This window comes from Leopardus geoffroyi, chromosome A1 (genome assembly GCF_018350155.1).
Source record: "Leopardus geoffroyi isolate Oge1 chromosome A1, O.geoffroyi_Oge1_pat1.0, whole genome shotgun sequence".
In the NCBI taxonomy this organism is placed as follows: domain Eukaryota; kingdom Metazoa; phylum Chordata; class Mammalia; order Carnivora; family Felidae; genus Leopardus; species Leopardus geoffroyi.
Genome location: NC_059326.1, coordinates 237,911,854 through 237,927,793, shown reverse-complemented (window position 1 = coordinate 237,927,793; position 15,940 = coordinate 237,911,854). Strand labels below are relative to the sequence as shown.

The following is a 15,940-nucleotide window of genomic DNA, read 5'->3' as shown; positions in this document are numbered from 1 at the left end:
GCAACACTGAGCATTTATTTTGCTTCTCGGTGATAAGTTGTTCCAGACAGTAGGTAGATTATCAGGAGGAAAGATGTTTTATTAGTTAATAATGTACTTACCAAATTATTTGGCTCGTAACTGATTTGCATATTTTTATAGGCTACTGAGCCAGTGAATCAAAGACAGGAGCACGTATTTGCTTCTGGAAAGTTTGAAATGACCCTCATATTTTACCAAGGATGAAAGTTTGACCATTTCACATACTTCAAAACCCTATTTCCTCGCGAGCCTTCACGTGGGGGAAGATTCAGTGACCTACAAAATGCACACATCAGTTATCACCCAAATAATTTGGGAAGGAAACTATTAGCCCCCCTGTTTATCACAGCTTGGATAGATCCTTGGCTGCAACATCGCTCACTGTCCTTCAAGCAGAATATCACCGTGCAAAAAAGAACTTCGCAATAAAACATCAAAGGAAATGTAATGAGAGTTTGGTGATGCAAAAAATTATCTCTATTTCTTATTCAGATGCCTTACCTGGAGGAGTGACTTAGGATCTGTCACATAGACTGCTGCTAACGGATGACAAAATTACAGCTTGTCTCATGTCACTTTGCTGCCCTCTCCGCCATGGCGGCCTCCCAGGGGCTGTGGGCCCAGCTGTGTCCCCCAAATTCCTATGTCGAAGCTCCCCAGGACTCCGAATGTGATGGTGTTTGGAGACAGGACCTGTTAAAGAGGTGAACTCGTTGGGATTGGCCGTAATCCCGCAGGGCTCCTGTCCTCACAAGAAGAGGAGGTGAGACAGACAGGGACGTCCATGTGACGGCACGGGGAGAAAGGGGTGTCTCCACGCCAAGGAGGGACGCCTCACCGGGACCAGCCCTGCCCACACCTGGTTTTAGACTTCCGGCTTCCAGAACCGTGAGCCGACAGTCCTGTGTGTAATCCAATCAGCCGGGAGCGTTTCCCGAGGCGGCCGGCGTGCACAGATGCACCACCCAGCACGGGCGCACCGCAGCCCTGGACCCTCTGGCTGATGGGGGAACCGGCCAGGCCCGGAAGTTCACCGGCCGGCGGCTGAGGTCTGAGGACCACCATCCCCCTGTCGGGCTGACATGTTCCAACACCGAGCCACAGGATCCACTCGGGCAACCCCCAAAAGTGGCGCCAAGGGGCAGGCGCAGCCGCAGCAGCTGGGCCTTGAACCGGGTCCCGATGCCCCAAAGTCACTCCAGTGATGGTGGCCTCAGCCTGCGGCCCGCAGAGGAAGCTGCCTTTCGCGGAGGGGCCCCGGCTATGCCTGGGAATCTGACGTTGCAGAATCTGACTTCTGTGTTCTCCCCCGTGGCCGCCGCACGCCAGCATGCGCAGTCCAGAGCCACTCAGCAGGGGCCTCCCCTCTGCCTCGGTGCCCCCACCCCTGGGCCTGGGCCCGGGCCCCGTGTCTGTTCGCCTGGAGGCCCGGCTCTCAAAGAAAGGACTCTCTCGGCTGCAGGCCCTGGCCCTTCATATCTTGTCAACTCTCCTCAAATGTTTAAGACACGGAGGGAAGGGGTGCCTGGGGGGCTCCGTCGGTTGAGCGTCTGACTTCGGCTCAGGTCATGATCTCACCGTCCGAGTTCGAGCCCTGCATCAGGCTCTGTGCTGACAGCTTGGAGCCTGGAGCCTGCTTCTGATTCTGGGTTTCCCTCTCTCTCTGCCCCTCCCCTGCTTGTGCTCTATCTCTCTCTCAAAAATAAATAAACATTAAAAAGCTTCTAAGACATGTGAAAACTCACACTTACAGTTCTACAATTTCTCTGCCCGTGCTTTAAGTCAGGCGCCCTGACTTGGGGATCCTATGCTGACGGGGAAGCTCTGGACGCGTAGTTCCTTCTCCCCGAGCCATTCCCAGGCCACGCGCCCCAGCCGGGCTGTGGACCTGCCCCAGGCGGGAGACCGAACGCCCCAGGCGTCGCCGAGGGCAGCGAGAGCCTCGCGGAGGCTAAGGGCGCACGGGTGGGGCCGGGGGGCCGGGTGTGGCCTCTGGCCTTTCGCGGGCCACGGGGAGCCGGGACCGGAGGGGCTGGTGCACCGGGCAGGCCACAGGCCACACCACTGTGACATCTGCAGCCTCATGGGTCTCATCCAATCGCCAGGCTCCCCTGGCTCCCGTGAGTGTACTCTGTCAGCACCACCCCCAAATCCTGACCAGGGCATCCTGGGGCAAGTGGAGAGACACGGCCAGGGTCCCAGCGGGCACCCGGGGTTGTCTGCTCCCCCCACCGGGAGCGTGCCGGATGGCGAGGGAGGGGTGAGGCGCGGGACCGGCAACAGAGTGGGGAAGGCCTGGTCTTCTTTTCCTGCTGTTGCCTCCCTTGTACTTAAACAGCCACAGGGGCCTTCGAGACGCCTCCCAAGGGGGCTGGGGAGACGAAAGGAGGGCAAAGCTTCCCCCTTGCACAAGAAACAAGAAAAGCAAGGGGTGCCTGGGTGGCTCAGTTGGTTAAGCGGCCGACTTCAGCTCAGGTCACAATCTCACGGTCCATGGGTTCGAGCCCCCCGTCGGGCTCTGGGCTGACAGCTCGGAGCCTGAAGCCTGTTTCAGATTCTGTGTCTCCCTCTCTCTCTGCCCCTCCCCTGTTCATGCTCTGTCTCTCTCTGTCTCAAAAATAAATAAACATTAAACAAAAATTTTTAAAAAAAGCAAACCAAACCCACTCGTGGCTTTACAACGAGTCCTCTGCCACCGTCCAGCTTACAGAGAACTCGGGCCCTGACCCGGCCGGAGCACAGGTGCTGGTGGCCTCCGTCCACGGGCAGGACCGGCCAGGCCCCGGGCATCTGCACCAGCCCAGCACCGAGCCTCGGACGGTGGCCGGGGCACCGGGGAACCAGCGATGTCACAGGATGTGCTCATGCGGGAACTCTGGTCACTCAAATGCCAGACACCCAAAGAGCAGAGACCCCAGCCAGCCCTGAGTGCTCCTGGAAGCTTCCAGAAGCTTCTCCAGGCCCTGGTCTGTTGAGAGGCCCTCCAGGGGTTCCCGCATGCCTGTGGACACCTCAGTGGAGCACTTCACGCCCTTGCAGTAGCTGCAATTTGCATCTCTGGCTGGCCCATTAGGTTGAGCTCACCGTGGCTGACGTGCTCGCTTGTTGGCTGGATGGAGGGAGGGAGGGATGGACGGACAGACAGATGCATACAAATAAAGCCCTAAAAAGCATATGGGTTCTGAAGTCACCATTTACTCCCTCCTCACATCCAGCTGCCTTTCCTCTGGGAGACACACACTTTGGAGGCGTAGGGGAGGGGGGTTAAACTTCGGACCTACCCTCTGTGATGCCTAAAATCCACCTTGCCTGGCTGCATCCCCGTCCTCAGGAACATGCAGGCCCGTGGGGTAGAGGGGATGAGGACGGAAGTAATCCTGCTGGGAAGCATTGAATCACACCCACACACCCCGCTTGGGAAACCAGGGGACACGAGTAAACTCCCAGCACAAAGCGGCAAGGAGGTTCCCCAGAGCTGGACCCCTGGCCCCGAGGAGCCCAGACGTGGTGGGGCCTTGCAGAGGCACGTCGGCTGCGGGACAAAGGGGCCGGGAAGGAGTGGGGGGCTGCACAGGGAGGAGGGGTGCTCGGCGGTCAGCGGTCGCTAACCCCAGTGCCAGCTCGACGCCCCGCTGAGACGTCAAAGCACCCGCTCCCTTCTCTGTGATACGGGGTTTCCCTTGGCTCTTAGCACGGGTCTCCACCCATCTGATGACATATTCATTTTGTCCTTTTGTCCTCGGAACAGACCTCAGGCTCCTGGAGGGCAGGGACTCTGCCACCAGGTCCCCAGCTGCAGGGCCTGGCTGTGGTCCCTAAGTGTTTGCTGAGTCCGGGAGCGTGTAAATCGGCCCAAACACCAGCAAACAAAGGCGGGTTACGGTCACCAGCGGAAGCGGGGAGCACTTACGCCGCCTCCCTCTGAAAATAAAAGCAACATCACACCTCGATTAAACGCTACACGTACCGCAAAGACACACGGAATTAGATGCAGAAAACAGAGCTTATTTTAGTAAGTCTGAATGAGGGCTTCTTGGCGAGATACGCACCCCAGAAGTTCAGGCGAAAAGATGGCCACATCTGATACTGGAACTGGGAACAACCCAAAGACTTCCGGGTGGACAAACATCCCGTCAACAAAGTACCAACGTCAAAGAGCCCGTCTCTGACCCGGCAACGCGTCTAGAGGAATCTAGTCGCGGCCCAGGCTCCGCGGGGCGGGGGAGCGAGCGAGCGCAGGGGTCGGTCCCCGAGCCCCGGGGCCACCAGCTGGTGCAGTGAGCAGGGAGCCCCCGCAGAGCTGGAGGCTGGAGACCCCCACGTCCACGGGCGTGCGCGCACAACACGCCCACGCTCCCATGCACGTGCACGCACGCTCCCACACGCGCTCGCGCACGCCCCCAGGCCCGGTGCACACGCACGCGCTCCCCCAGAAACTGGAGGAGGCCCACTGGGGTGGCCCCGCGTCTTGGGGCACCCCAGGCAGCCGAGGGAAGGGAGGCAGGGGGCCCGGCACAGCAGCCTGGGTGCGGGGGACGTAGTGTCGGGAACGGTGTCTTTTCTGACCCCAGGGAGATGAGCTGCTTGGATCCCAAACACACTCGTGCGGAGGAGGACGCGGTTTGCACACTCACTCCGCGCAGGGACCTGGGTGTCGCCCGGCTGCGCACAAAGCCAGGGCTGCCTGTGTCCTGCCTGTGTCCCTGGGGAAGAAACGCGACTTTTGGACAGAGCTGCGCGGGGAGAAGCCTCCCGCCCCTGCGCCTCCTGCGTCCCCTCCCGAGCGCAGTTCTCTTCCAGGCATGGAACAGCCCCGGCCGCTTCACCGTGTAAGGTGCCTCAGTTCTCCTGTGCAGCCGCAATACACCAAGCCCCTTCCGCGGTGTCCTTACTCCTCTTACGCTGGGTCTGCGGCCCTCCGGACGCGCGTTTGACCCCGTGACTCCACTTTAAAAGCTCGTCCTGACAGCATTGCTGGTTGGATGAACAATCTTTACCCTGAACGGTAGGGCTCTTACTTACCTGCCCCTGGCTCCACCCCAGCCTCACCTCATGCCTTCTGTCTGGGCGGGTTCACTTGCAGCTCTGTGGGTTCTTGAGCACATGTTTTCCTTATGACCTCAGGGCCTTTGCACAAACTGCCCCCTCTGCCTGGAACCACATATCCTTCACCATAACGTTCGGCTTGACTCCAGGAAGATTTCCCAGCCCCACGCTAGGCCATGTTATCCTGGTCGATGCTTTCAAAATACCCCATCCTTCTCTTTTATGGAAAGTTGCTGTACTTGTCATTAATTAATGACATTAATTAATTTCTTACCAGTCCTAAAGGGTCTGTGTCTCAGCCGTAATGCCAGCTCTGGTAGGACCAGGGCTCCTCACATGGTCTGGGTCCTACCCACTGGCTGACTGGCAACTCACCAATCACATGTTGAGTGAGTGAGTGTATGAATGAATAAGGGAGCCGCCTCTGGAATTAGGAGGTGCTTGTAAGTGACTTGACGGCCATACAGCAGGGCAGTTCTGTCTGTCCCCCACGACCCCCCGGGGACCCTTGTACGGGGGGAGGGGGCTGCAGACACCCTCAGCCACCTTGATCGGTGTTCATCCAGCCTCTAACGACCGACGGAAGCAGGAGGGAACGCCTCCCTCCTAGGGCTTTACCAGGGAAGGAAACACCCCAAACCGTGAGCAGGGGAGGCTCTGTGCAGTCGGCCTCCCCAGGACAGGTGAGCACTGGGCCTCCAAGTCTTCTGAACAGACCCCAGAGCAGGGGTTTTCCGCTTGGGATTTTGGGCTTTCCCTCCACTATCACATGTCCAATTTCAGTCCAACTTTCTCTATCCTATTAACTCAACCCTAACTCCCCAGAAAACCAAAGCAGTTTAGAACAGGTGGTTGTGTTCCCTCTGCGACCCTCCAGGCCCCTCCGGGTGTGGACATACCGCGGACAGCAGTCCGAAGTCCCGCAAGAGTGCCACACGGGCCTCGGCCGGTGGTGTGCGCCCGGGGCCCTTCTGGGTAAAGTTTTAGGTAGCTGTACGGACACGAGTAGGAAGGTGAGTCGTTCCACAACAGAAATGAAAGTGAAATAAACCGAGTCGAGGCTTCGCTGATGCTCCTCCGGGAACTTTATGTAGCAGTTACGATAACAACACTCAGCGTCTTCAAGGCTCTTTGAAACTTTAGCAAATTCAGCCCCGCCATCGTGATGTGGGGCAGGTGAACAGCACGCTCTCATCACCGGTGACACAAGCTCACGGCGACAGTGAGGGAAGGTGGTTACCCGGCCCCGCCTGCCCCACAGCCGCACACTCGCCCTGGGCGGAGCCAGAACCCCCGTCGTGGGTGTGGTCCTGCCCGGTCCCAGGCGAGCACCACCCGGCCGGACCCGTGGCCCGATTGCTGCGAAGACGTCCCCCTCCCTTCTGAACCGTGTGCGTCCCTCCACGCCCGTCCTGTCCTGGACACACGAGCCCATAAAAGCGCTCCCCACGCCCCGCTGCACACAGGCCTCTCCCAGGGGACCCTCGGCGACTCTGGGTCTGTACATCTTCTCAGATCAGCCGCGGAAGTCGTCTTTGGAACCAGCAAACGGCACTCTGTGCTCGAGAGCGCTCCTTCCTGCTGCACGCGCCGTGTGGCTGGCCTTCGCCCTCGCCTCGGGCTGCCCTGCATCTGTCCTCCGCCCTCGGCCACACACCCCTGCGCCCTCCCAGCTGGGGCTCCCGGGGAGCAGGCTCTCGGGATTGGCTCCAGGACTGCCGGAAATGAAGTCTTTAATTCAGTAGATGGCACTCTTACCTCTGAATCCACAGAGCACCGCGCTTCTCCCACACGCACACACACCTGACAAAGAGAAGGTAAGCCGGTTGCATTTCGAGTTCACGCGGCAACTGTGTCCTTCCGTGGAGACCAGGCTCTCCTGGAGAGCTCCCCGGAGGAGGCGGCCGCTGCGTCCTGGGGCCAAGCCGACTCCTGGAAAACGTACACAAGCGCTAAAAGAAGTGGAAGTAGGTTTGGCTGCAGAACTGTTCTTTCAGCAACAGACTTTCCAGAATGTTCTTTCAAGCTGCTTGGTCGTACAGCACCAGCTTCTTGCTTCTATCCGTAAATGTCTCATTATGTAACAACCCCTGTTTAGCATAGACGGCTCCTCAAGCTTGAAAACGTGCTAAGCAATTGTTCAATTATATATTCCCAGGTAAATGCTATCTGTCCCGTGTAACACTAATTGTTTTGTCTGCTTACTTGAAGGAAAATAATTATGATAAAAATAATGAATGTTATAAGATATAAACTACACAGCTAATTTTCCCAACAGGTTTGGAATCTCTGCTCCTCTCTCTTATTTTTCCTTAGAAATGACGTTCGTTCTTCTGATTTTATTCTTCTCGAAGTCTCCTGAAACTGGGAGAATGCGGCAAATTAAAACTTCAAGAAGGCCTTCCTGCGAGGGGAGGAAGCAGAAATAGAAGCCACCCCGGTCCCGTTAGGTGGAAATATTCACTGCCCACGCTGGTGGATCTCCTTTTGTGGTTCTAGTGAGGATCCCACTGCACAGAAGGGAGAGAAATCTGACCGAGTTAAAGAAGGATTTGTGGGAGATTTGTGTGTCCTTTGACATCTGAAACAGGGCCAAACTGCGGCCGGGGCCGGGGTGGGGGGGGTCAGTGTCTCCTCCACCCCTGACCTCGCTGCAGCTAAGGGTGTGTCACAATCTCTCATGCAAAGTCGCCATTCGTGATTTCCAGGACACCTGGGAGAGAATGGGTGTCACCCACAGCTGCAGAGTCCGCGGCTGATTCCCGATGTCAAGCTCCCAGGAAGGCTCTCCGTGGTCGGGCCGGGGTCACGTGACATCTCAGGACCAGGCAGCTGTGCCGGGACTCAGGGGTGCACGGTCCCCACGGGTGGCCCCCGAGGTGCCCAGGTGGACGGGGGCGGGTCAAGGTCAGGTGCCGGAGGAGGCAGGCCCGCGTGTCTGCCTTCACGAGCACAGGTGCGCACATGTGGGGGCTGAGGAGGAGTTTTTAAAAAAGAGGAATAAAGGCAGAAAAGGGAAGCATTTCTACTACACAGGATGTTGTAATTATGTAAGTAAATGATGTCTCCACGAATGTGACATCGTAAGGCCGCTTTTCAGTCTCTGTGGCGTCTCAAACTGTGGTTTGATACTTTAATTCCTAGATTTATCGCAATTCAGGGGGATTATTTCCACTCCCCCCCGCCCGCCAAATTTTGAATAAGTTGTTGAGATTGGCACGCGTTCATGCTCAGAATTCACCGATTACAGCATTTTAGCTCACGATGGGTGAAGGCGTTGCCTCCATGGCCGACCTGGGCCTGTGCTCTCCTCAACTAAGAGTCCGGAGCAGCCACGGCTATTTACAAAAGAGGAGTCCCCGTCGGCAGCTAAGAAAACCAACGGCTGTAATGATCCGTGCGTCCCCACGGAGCTGGTCGGCACATTTCCGGGTGACCCTGGGGAGGCAGCGTATCTCCGATCTCCGTTGCCCAACGGTCTCTGGGGTGCAGGGCATGAGTCCTAGGCGGTCAGGATGTGCCCAGACCCATCTCCCGGGCACGGCTTCCCTCCCCTCCAACACCAGCCAGTTGGCTCACAGCCTCTTTAGTGGCAGAGGTTGTGAAATCCTTTCTTCATAAATTGGCTTACATCAACCGATTAAAAGACGAGATCAGTCTTCTGAGTTTGCCCCGCGGCTTGATGAGAGCGATTTCTGCTTACCGCCTTCCTCTATTGTGTGTGGGAAATTCTCAGACTTCTGGAAATATCTCTTGGAATGTCAGCGTTTGTAGATTTCCTGTGTCATACGGTTGATAATTTACTGAGGTCGCAATCAGATGCACCGTGTTCCTTTCTCCTGTCGACAAGCCGTTTACAAAAACCCTGTTGGGCTCGTGGGTGTGCCCCATATCCTAATTTGATAGGAGTGCTCCCTCCCTTCACTTGGGCCTCTTAGCACATCACACAATGTTCTGCACATTTTATAAGCGCTTAATTACATCTGGGGAAAAGCTGATTGATGGAAAGAGAAAAAGGTGAGTAAAGAACGTGGGATGTGGAAATTGGCACCGAGAACAAATTGAAGTCTAATTAATAAACAGAAAGAACTGGAAGCCATGTCTGGTGTGGAAGCCGTCATCGGAGATGGATGGAGGGAGCGGACGTTACTAGAATGGAAGTTGGGAAAGGCGTGGCTTGCTCAGAAGTGCCTGGCCAAGGAAGAGAGTGCATGGGAGACCCTCGATCCCGGGCAGAACGTGTCTTTCGAAGACAGACAGACACAGGAAGCGTGTAGAAGTTGAACGCGTTGAAATCTTCCTGTGCAGCACCCCCCCCCCCCCCCCCCCCCCGCCCCAAAACTGCTGACTAAAACGCTTAGGTAAGCCTCCGGAGCACAATGAGCTCACGAGAGGAAATGAGCGTGTTGCCAGCAGCAAGTCACGGGGACCGATTAAGCGCATTACGGCCTTGGCGTCCCCCCCACCCACGTGGCAGACCAGCCAGCAGACCTTCCCCACGGGCTGGGGACCGACACTGACGCCGTGCTTCGCTCAAGCGCCGGTTCCTGTCCCATCACCATCTAATTAGGGAGGCCGGAGTTTCCTTTTCTCACCCAAGCGAGCGACCCCTTCCGGGCCTCCGCTGTCCCCTTCGGACCACGCGGCGCGTCCGTTTTCCCCTGGCAGGCCCATCTGAGCAGCCCCGCGGAGTCGCGGTCGGCTCTCCGATGTAGGCGCCCTCCCCTTCTGCTCTGCACCTGCCGGGGGCGCTCGCGGGAGCCTCGGGGTGGCGCTGATGTCCACGGACTGAGGGTCAACTGTCAACTAGGAAGGACACTTCCAAAAGCCGAGTCGTCGCGTAACACGCTCACAGATGAGCCGTTCGTATTTCATTGTGGCGAGCGACGGGAGAAAGTCCCTTGCAAGAGACGTAATACGTAAAAACCAGAGGGATCGCTTTCTCTCCATAGACACATTCACGACTGCTCTTGCCAAATAGCGGCGAGTGGAAGACGCCAAGTGCTGCCACAGGGAACGTCACGGGGACCTGCGGGCCGCGACACATGAGCCCTGCTTTCCTCAGGCTCACCGATTTCAGCCGGAGAGGCATTTCGATGCTTCCGCTGTAATTGTCTGAGCAAGTCTCGTGTTTCAGGTGCAAAACTACGTGCAGTTGTTAGCCTCCTGTGCGATCCCGGGATAACTCCCATCTTAGTCCTCTTTGCTCCTACTTACCGGCCATCTCCAAACACGAAATCCATATGAACTCATTAATCCTTTCAGGATTTCCATTTAATTTGAAATGAGTCACCAGAAAAAATGTCAGCACGATGCAACACGATGCTGAGCCTTCCAGATTATTAGGCTCTCCTCCCAAAACAAACAGAAAACTCATTCTGCCAGGGACAGAGTTTCAGGATTGTTGCACAAGACTTGCAAACAGGAGTTTGAAGACAACCTTCAAGGTACACAGCCCCACACAGACTTACCGTGTCTTGCTTGCAAAATATCCGAGCTCGGGTTGGTCGGGGTATCTCTAGCGTGCCGGCCACAACCAGAGCTTTAGACGGGCGCTAGTTACGCACTGCTGGGTAACACACGATCACACATTTAGGAGGCGAAAGCAGCACTGATTTATCATCTGGCCGTTTCTGGAGGCCTGAAGTCCAGATGCCATGTGGTTCGACCCCCACTCGGGTTCTCAGTGGGCTTGAGTCTCGGTGTCTCTTCCCAGGCTGCCGTTCTCAGCCGGCGCCTGGGTCTTCGTTCAACCTCGTTTCATTGGGAAGATTCGTTTCCTTGCAGTTGTAGCTGGGGATCATCCGGGGCCACACTGAGGTCCTGGGAGCCCCCTCGTGTCCCCTCTGCATGGCATCTGCAGGTGGTCCATAGCACAGATGCTCACTTTCCTCCAGGCCGTTTGGGGCATGTCTCTTACTTAGACTTCCTTTTCCGTCATTGCCCGGAGAAAACTCTGCTTTCAGACAGCTCACCTGATCAGGTCAGACCCACCAGGATGTTGTCCCTTTGCCTTACAATGTAGTATCATCGTGAGACCATTCTGTCACATCTGCAGCTTCCACACGTACTCAAAACGGAGGGGCAGGGGCCGCAGGGGGCGTTGAGAATCTTGCCCACCAGGGGACACACGTATCCTGAGATCGAAGCGGAAATCCCTGATGCGCTCAGGTGCCCAGTGCCAGCTGCCCCTTCTGGGGCGAACATGATACTGTCTTGTTGAAGCATTCACCACCGCCCAGGACGGACCAAAGCCTACGTGCCCTCAAAGCTGGATGCCCTCAGGCTTTGGGCTCTGCAAGGCTGGAGTTGGACTTCTGGGAACCCACTGAATGTCTTCATTTCTTCATTTCTTCATCCCACTGTGCAGGGACCGTGTGGTCCCTAGAGATTTGCCCCCAAAGGGCAGAAATGCCCGGAAGGCCACTGAGGAGGCACAGGAAAGACAGGGACAGGGTGGCTCTCCTAGTGGTGAGCAGGTGGGGAGGGACGGAAAGGAGAAAGGAATCTTCCTACAAGTGGGCAGAGAGGGTCCTCCCGCCATACTGTTTTGGGGATGTGTGCACTGAGAACGAGTCTAGACCCAGCGGGTTTAGTGAGTGACAGAAGCATTCGTGGTACTGACATCAGCCTCTCTGCATGTGCTGTGCCCCCTTCATGATTGTGACGAGGGCCCCCTACCTGCCTCAAGCCCTGTTCTTACACACACACACACACACACACGCACATGTGGACGCACACCGACACTCTCACACACATGTGCATATGTGCTCACACACACACACACACACCCCTAATTCCCACACAGGGGACTTCACCTGAAAAACAGTTTTGCTAAATCCAACCACCAACAGGAAGGAAGTTGGACTTTGTGAGGAGAAAGGGACAGAACAGAGAGGTCACCGTCTTGCAACACGTGCAGGGTCACCATGGCTTTTGAGCCACACTGGTTCCCAGGGAAAGCCCCTCCTACAAAGGGGGTGAGGTTTTGGCCTTTGGGGGCTGCTCCTAGTCGGCTGTCCAGGGCATTTAGGGTGAGCCACAGCTGTCTCCAGAAACTCCTCAAAAAAAATTTGTTTATGACGGGACAGCAAGTGATTTCCAAGCAAGTACAGAAAAGGAAAGAATCTAGGATGGATGAGCATTCTGGTTCACGACTGCATCCCCAGTGCCCAGAAACAGAATATTCTATGTTCTATAAACAGGATATTCAGTGACACTGAGCAGCACTGAACACTCCCTGGATCCCCAAGGGGGAAAACTACACATCTGGGGTTACTCCAAAAGCCATCATTACTTGCCATCTATCCAGCATACATCATCTATATACCTACTCATCTATCCATCCACCCATCTACCTGTCCACCCATCTATCCACCCATCCACGCAACCACCCATCCACCCGTCTGTCAATCCATCCATCCATCCCTCCATCCACCCATCATCCATCCATCCACCGTCCCACCTGTCCATCCATCCCTCCACCCATCCATCCATCCATCCATCCATCCACTGTTCCACCTATCCATCATCCATCCACCCATCTACCCATCCACTCATCAATCCATCCACCCACCCATCCACCTATCCACCAGTCCATCCATCCATCCATCCCTCCATCCATCCATCATCCATCCACTGTCCCACCTGTCCATCCATCCGTCCACCCACCCATCATCCATCCATCCACTGTCCCACCTGTCCATCCATCCCTCCACCCACCCATCATCCATCCATCCACTGTCCCACCTGTCCATCCATCCCTCCACCCACCCATCCATCCACCCGTCCATCCATCCATCCATCCATCCATCCATCCATCCATCCACTGTTCCACCTATCCATCCATCCATCCACCCATCTACCCATCCACTCATCAATCCATCCACCCACCCATCCACCTATCCACCAGTCCATCCATCCATCCATCCATCCTTCCATCCATCCATCATCCATCCATCCACTGTCCCACCTGTCCATCCATCCCTCCACCCACCCATCCATCCACCCGTCCATCCATCCATCCATCCATCCATCCATCCACTGTTCCACCTATCCATCCATCCATCCACCCATCTACCCATCCACTCATCAATCCATCCATCCATCCATCCACCTATCCACCCATCCACCCATCCAGCTGTCCATCCATCCATCCATCCATCCACCCACTCATCTTAGAACTGCAAGCAACTGAACTCTGCCAACAAGCAGAATAGGACTGGAAGCAGACCTGATCCAAGAACCTCCTGATAAAGTCCCAGCTGGTGGCACCTTGATCTCAGCCTAGGAGGGCAGCCTGGAGCAGGACCCAGCTGGCCACGAGGCGAAGACGCACCGTGTGTGAGGCAGTAAGCACGTGATTGTTACAGTGGCGAGAGAAAACTAACACAACTGCACTCTTTGAAGCTAACGGACTGTGTTGTGAGGATGTGTTCTTGGTCCGTTCGAATGCAGTTATGCTCGCCCCGTTCTCGTCTCTTCCCCACGCTGACTTTCGGCACCACGTCCCATGTTCTGCTCCTTGTTGGCTCAGAAAAAACCATCTCCACTCTCTCTGCCTAATTCCCACTGGTTCCTCAAGAGCCTGTGTTCTGGTTTGCTCCTTCCCTCAGCAAGTAACTGAGAGGGTGGGCAGCTCTGCCCTGCAGCCCAAGGATCAGCGTGCGGAAGCTCAGCCCAAGAGGAAGAGACGGACGTGGGAACCAAGTGTGCAAGAAGGAGTAGCAGGTGTGTGCAGCCGAGCGTCCTATATACAGCGTGCAGGGACAAGGAGGGAGACGGGACGGGGGCAGGAGGCTGTTGAAGGGGACAGTGAAATGGTAGGGACCACTGCAGGCTTGCCGTCATGCAACCATCACACTGAACCACAGGGACATCCCGTGCGATGCAGGGCTGGCCTTCTGTGAACAGTGAGAAGGAACGGAAGGGGTCTATGGAGCATGACGTTCCCAGAGTTGGGTTTGGGGGTGGCTCCTTCTGGCTGAGGGGGAGCAGGAGGGGAGCAGGGGGACCAGGTAGAGGAGACAGGATGGTCCAGAGCAGGGATGGAAGGGAGGCCCTGGGGGATGGGATGGGCAGGATGGGCCCTTGTGTTCCCTGGGCCGTGGCTGGGGCCGGGTGTGCTTGGGAAGGTGACCCTCCCAGGGAGGGGCAGCTGGGAAACCCCAGGGGAGGAAGCCCAGCATGGAGGGCTGCCCGGGGAGACCCACGGGAGGCCCACGAGGGGGAGAGAAAGCAGAGCCGGAGGGGTGGGGCAGAGAGGTCTTCCAGACAGGGGCACACAGGGGAGGTGGGGGGAACCGGTACGGAAAACAGGAGTTTTACGGTTTTCCTGTGGCTTTGCAGATGAGGAGGTGGGCGACCGACCTTTGCCAAGCGTTTTAGGGGATTGGCTGGGTTGGGGCTTTGACACGAGGCTGGGCAGTGGAGGAACCGGAAACCATCCTGAAAGGAGAGAATCGAGAGGTGAGGGCAACTATCGGTGTGTGCATGGGCGTGAGTGTGCGTGCTGGGGTGTGAGAGGATGTGCACTGGCGTGTTTGTGTGTGCGGACGTGAGTGGGTGTGCACTCGGTGTGCGCGTGGGCATGAGTGGGTTGCACGAGTGTGCAAGGCATTTACTCCATATGCGTGGGGACGTGCGTGCACAGAGAGGGGCCACTGAGAAGAGCGAGGGAAGACAGTGTGGATTGAGAGAAAGAGACGCCCTCTCCTGGAACAGCCTGGAAGGAAGGGGAAGGAGGGCGCCAGGACCTGGCTGGAGGAAGTTCGACTGGGACCCCTGCCGCGGGGAGCTGGGTGCTCGTAGGAGGTGTCTCTGAGTCCCCTCCGGGGCCGTCCGCACTCGCACAGACTTTGCACCGGAGCCCGGCAGCCGACGCCCTCAGAGCCGAGTCTCGGGGCGCCCTGGGACCCCAGCGTGCTGGCAGCTTGGCCTCCACGACGGGGGCAGGTTTGGGACGACGAGTGCCAGGAAGAGCTGACACGTAACCCCATCTGTGAAGTATCCTGGAGGGCAAGAAAGCACGCGGCCAAACAGGGGGTAAGACAACAGGCTGAAAGTTTTTAAAAGAGAAGGAAAGAGAGAGAAAGAGAGGGAGGGAGGGGCAGGGAGGGGCGGTCACGCCCTCTCGACCCTTCTGCTCAGGTCCCGGGTCCCCTCCACGGGGGACTTAGTGGTACCGGCTGCGTCAGGTCCCTGTGGACTCCCAGGCTTCCCCAGCTGGCTCCGGCTGGCAGGGCCCCGCAGGGAAAGGACGCCCTCACCCTGCCCTCGGAACGCGCGTGCGGGTCCCGCGAATGCCCGCTGCGTGAGGAGAAGGCACGATCAGCGGCAGGACTGGCAAAGCGCAGGCGGCAGACAGACCGACCGGACCCCCGGCGAGCAGACCGCCCGAGACCCTAACCGAGAACCCCGAGTCCGCCGGGGCGCAGGGTCTTCCTGCTGCGGGCAGGTGACAACAGAGCCCTGTCATCGCCCGAGCCACTGATGCCCAACCTTCATGAGCAAACAGGTGGTTTGGAAGCACCTGCCCCACTGACTCCCATCCTCTTGGGTGGGCGGGACCCCAGGGACCATCGTTCTGAGTCCCCCAGTGATGGGGACACACCTGGAGCCCGGGGAACTTGGACTCAGCCGCTTCCCCGTCACACACCAAAGGGACATTCCTGGAGGCCTCCCCACCTCTGTCTCCCTGCCCCTCCCTTCCCCTTCCTCCTGCTCCTCCCTCCCTCCCTCCTTCCCTCCCTTCTTTCCTTCCTCCCTCCCTTCCTCCCTCCCCCCTCCCTTCCTCCTTCTTCTCTTCCTCCCTTCCTCTTTTCCTCCCTCCTTCCCTTCCTCCTTGCTTCCTTCCTCCCTCCCCCCTCCCTTC

The 15,940-nt window shown here is 57.2% G+C and overlaps 1 long non-coding RNA gene across 1 annotated transcript; it reads left to right on the top strand.

Annotated features, from left to right (window-relative positions):
• Positions 1–6,385: 6,385 nt before the first annotated feature.
• On the top strand, positions 6,386–8,744 carry LOC123607128. The gene is made up of 2 exons (XR_006716660.1): positions 6,386–6,884; positions 7,384–8,744. It is a non-coding gene; the product is annotated as an uncharacterized LOC123607128 (long non-coding RNA).
• Positions 8,745–15,940: the final 7,196 nt, after the last annotated feature.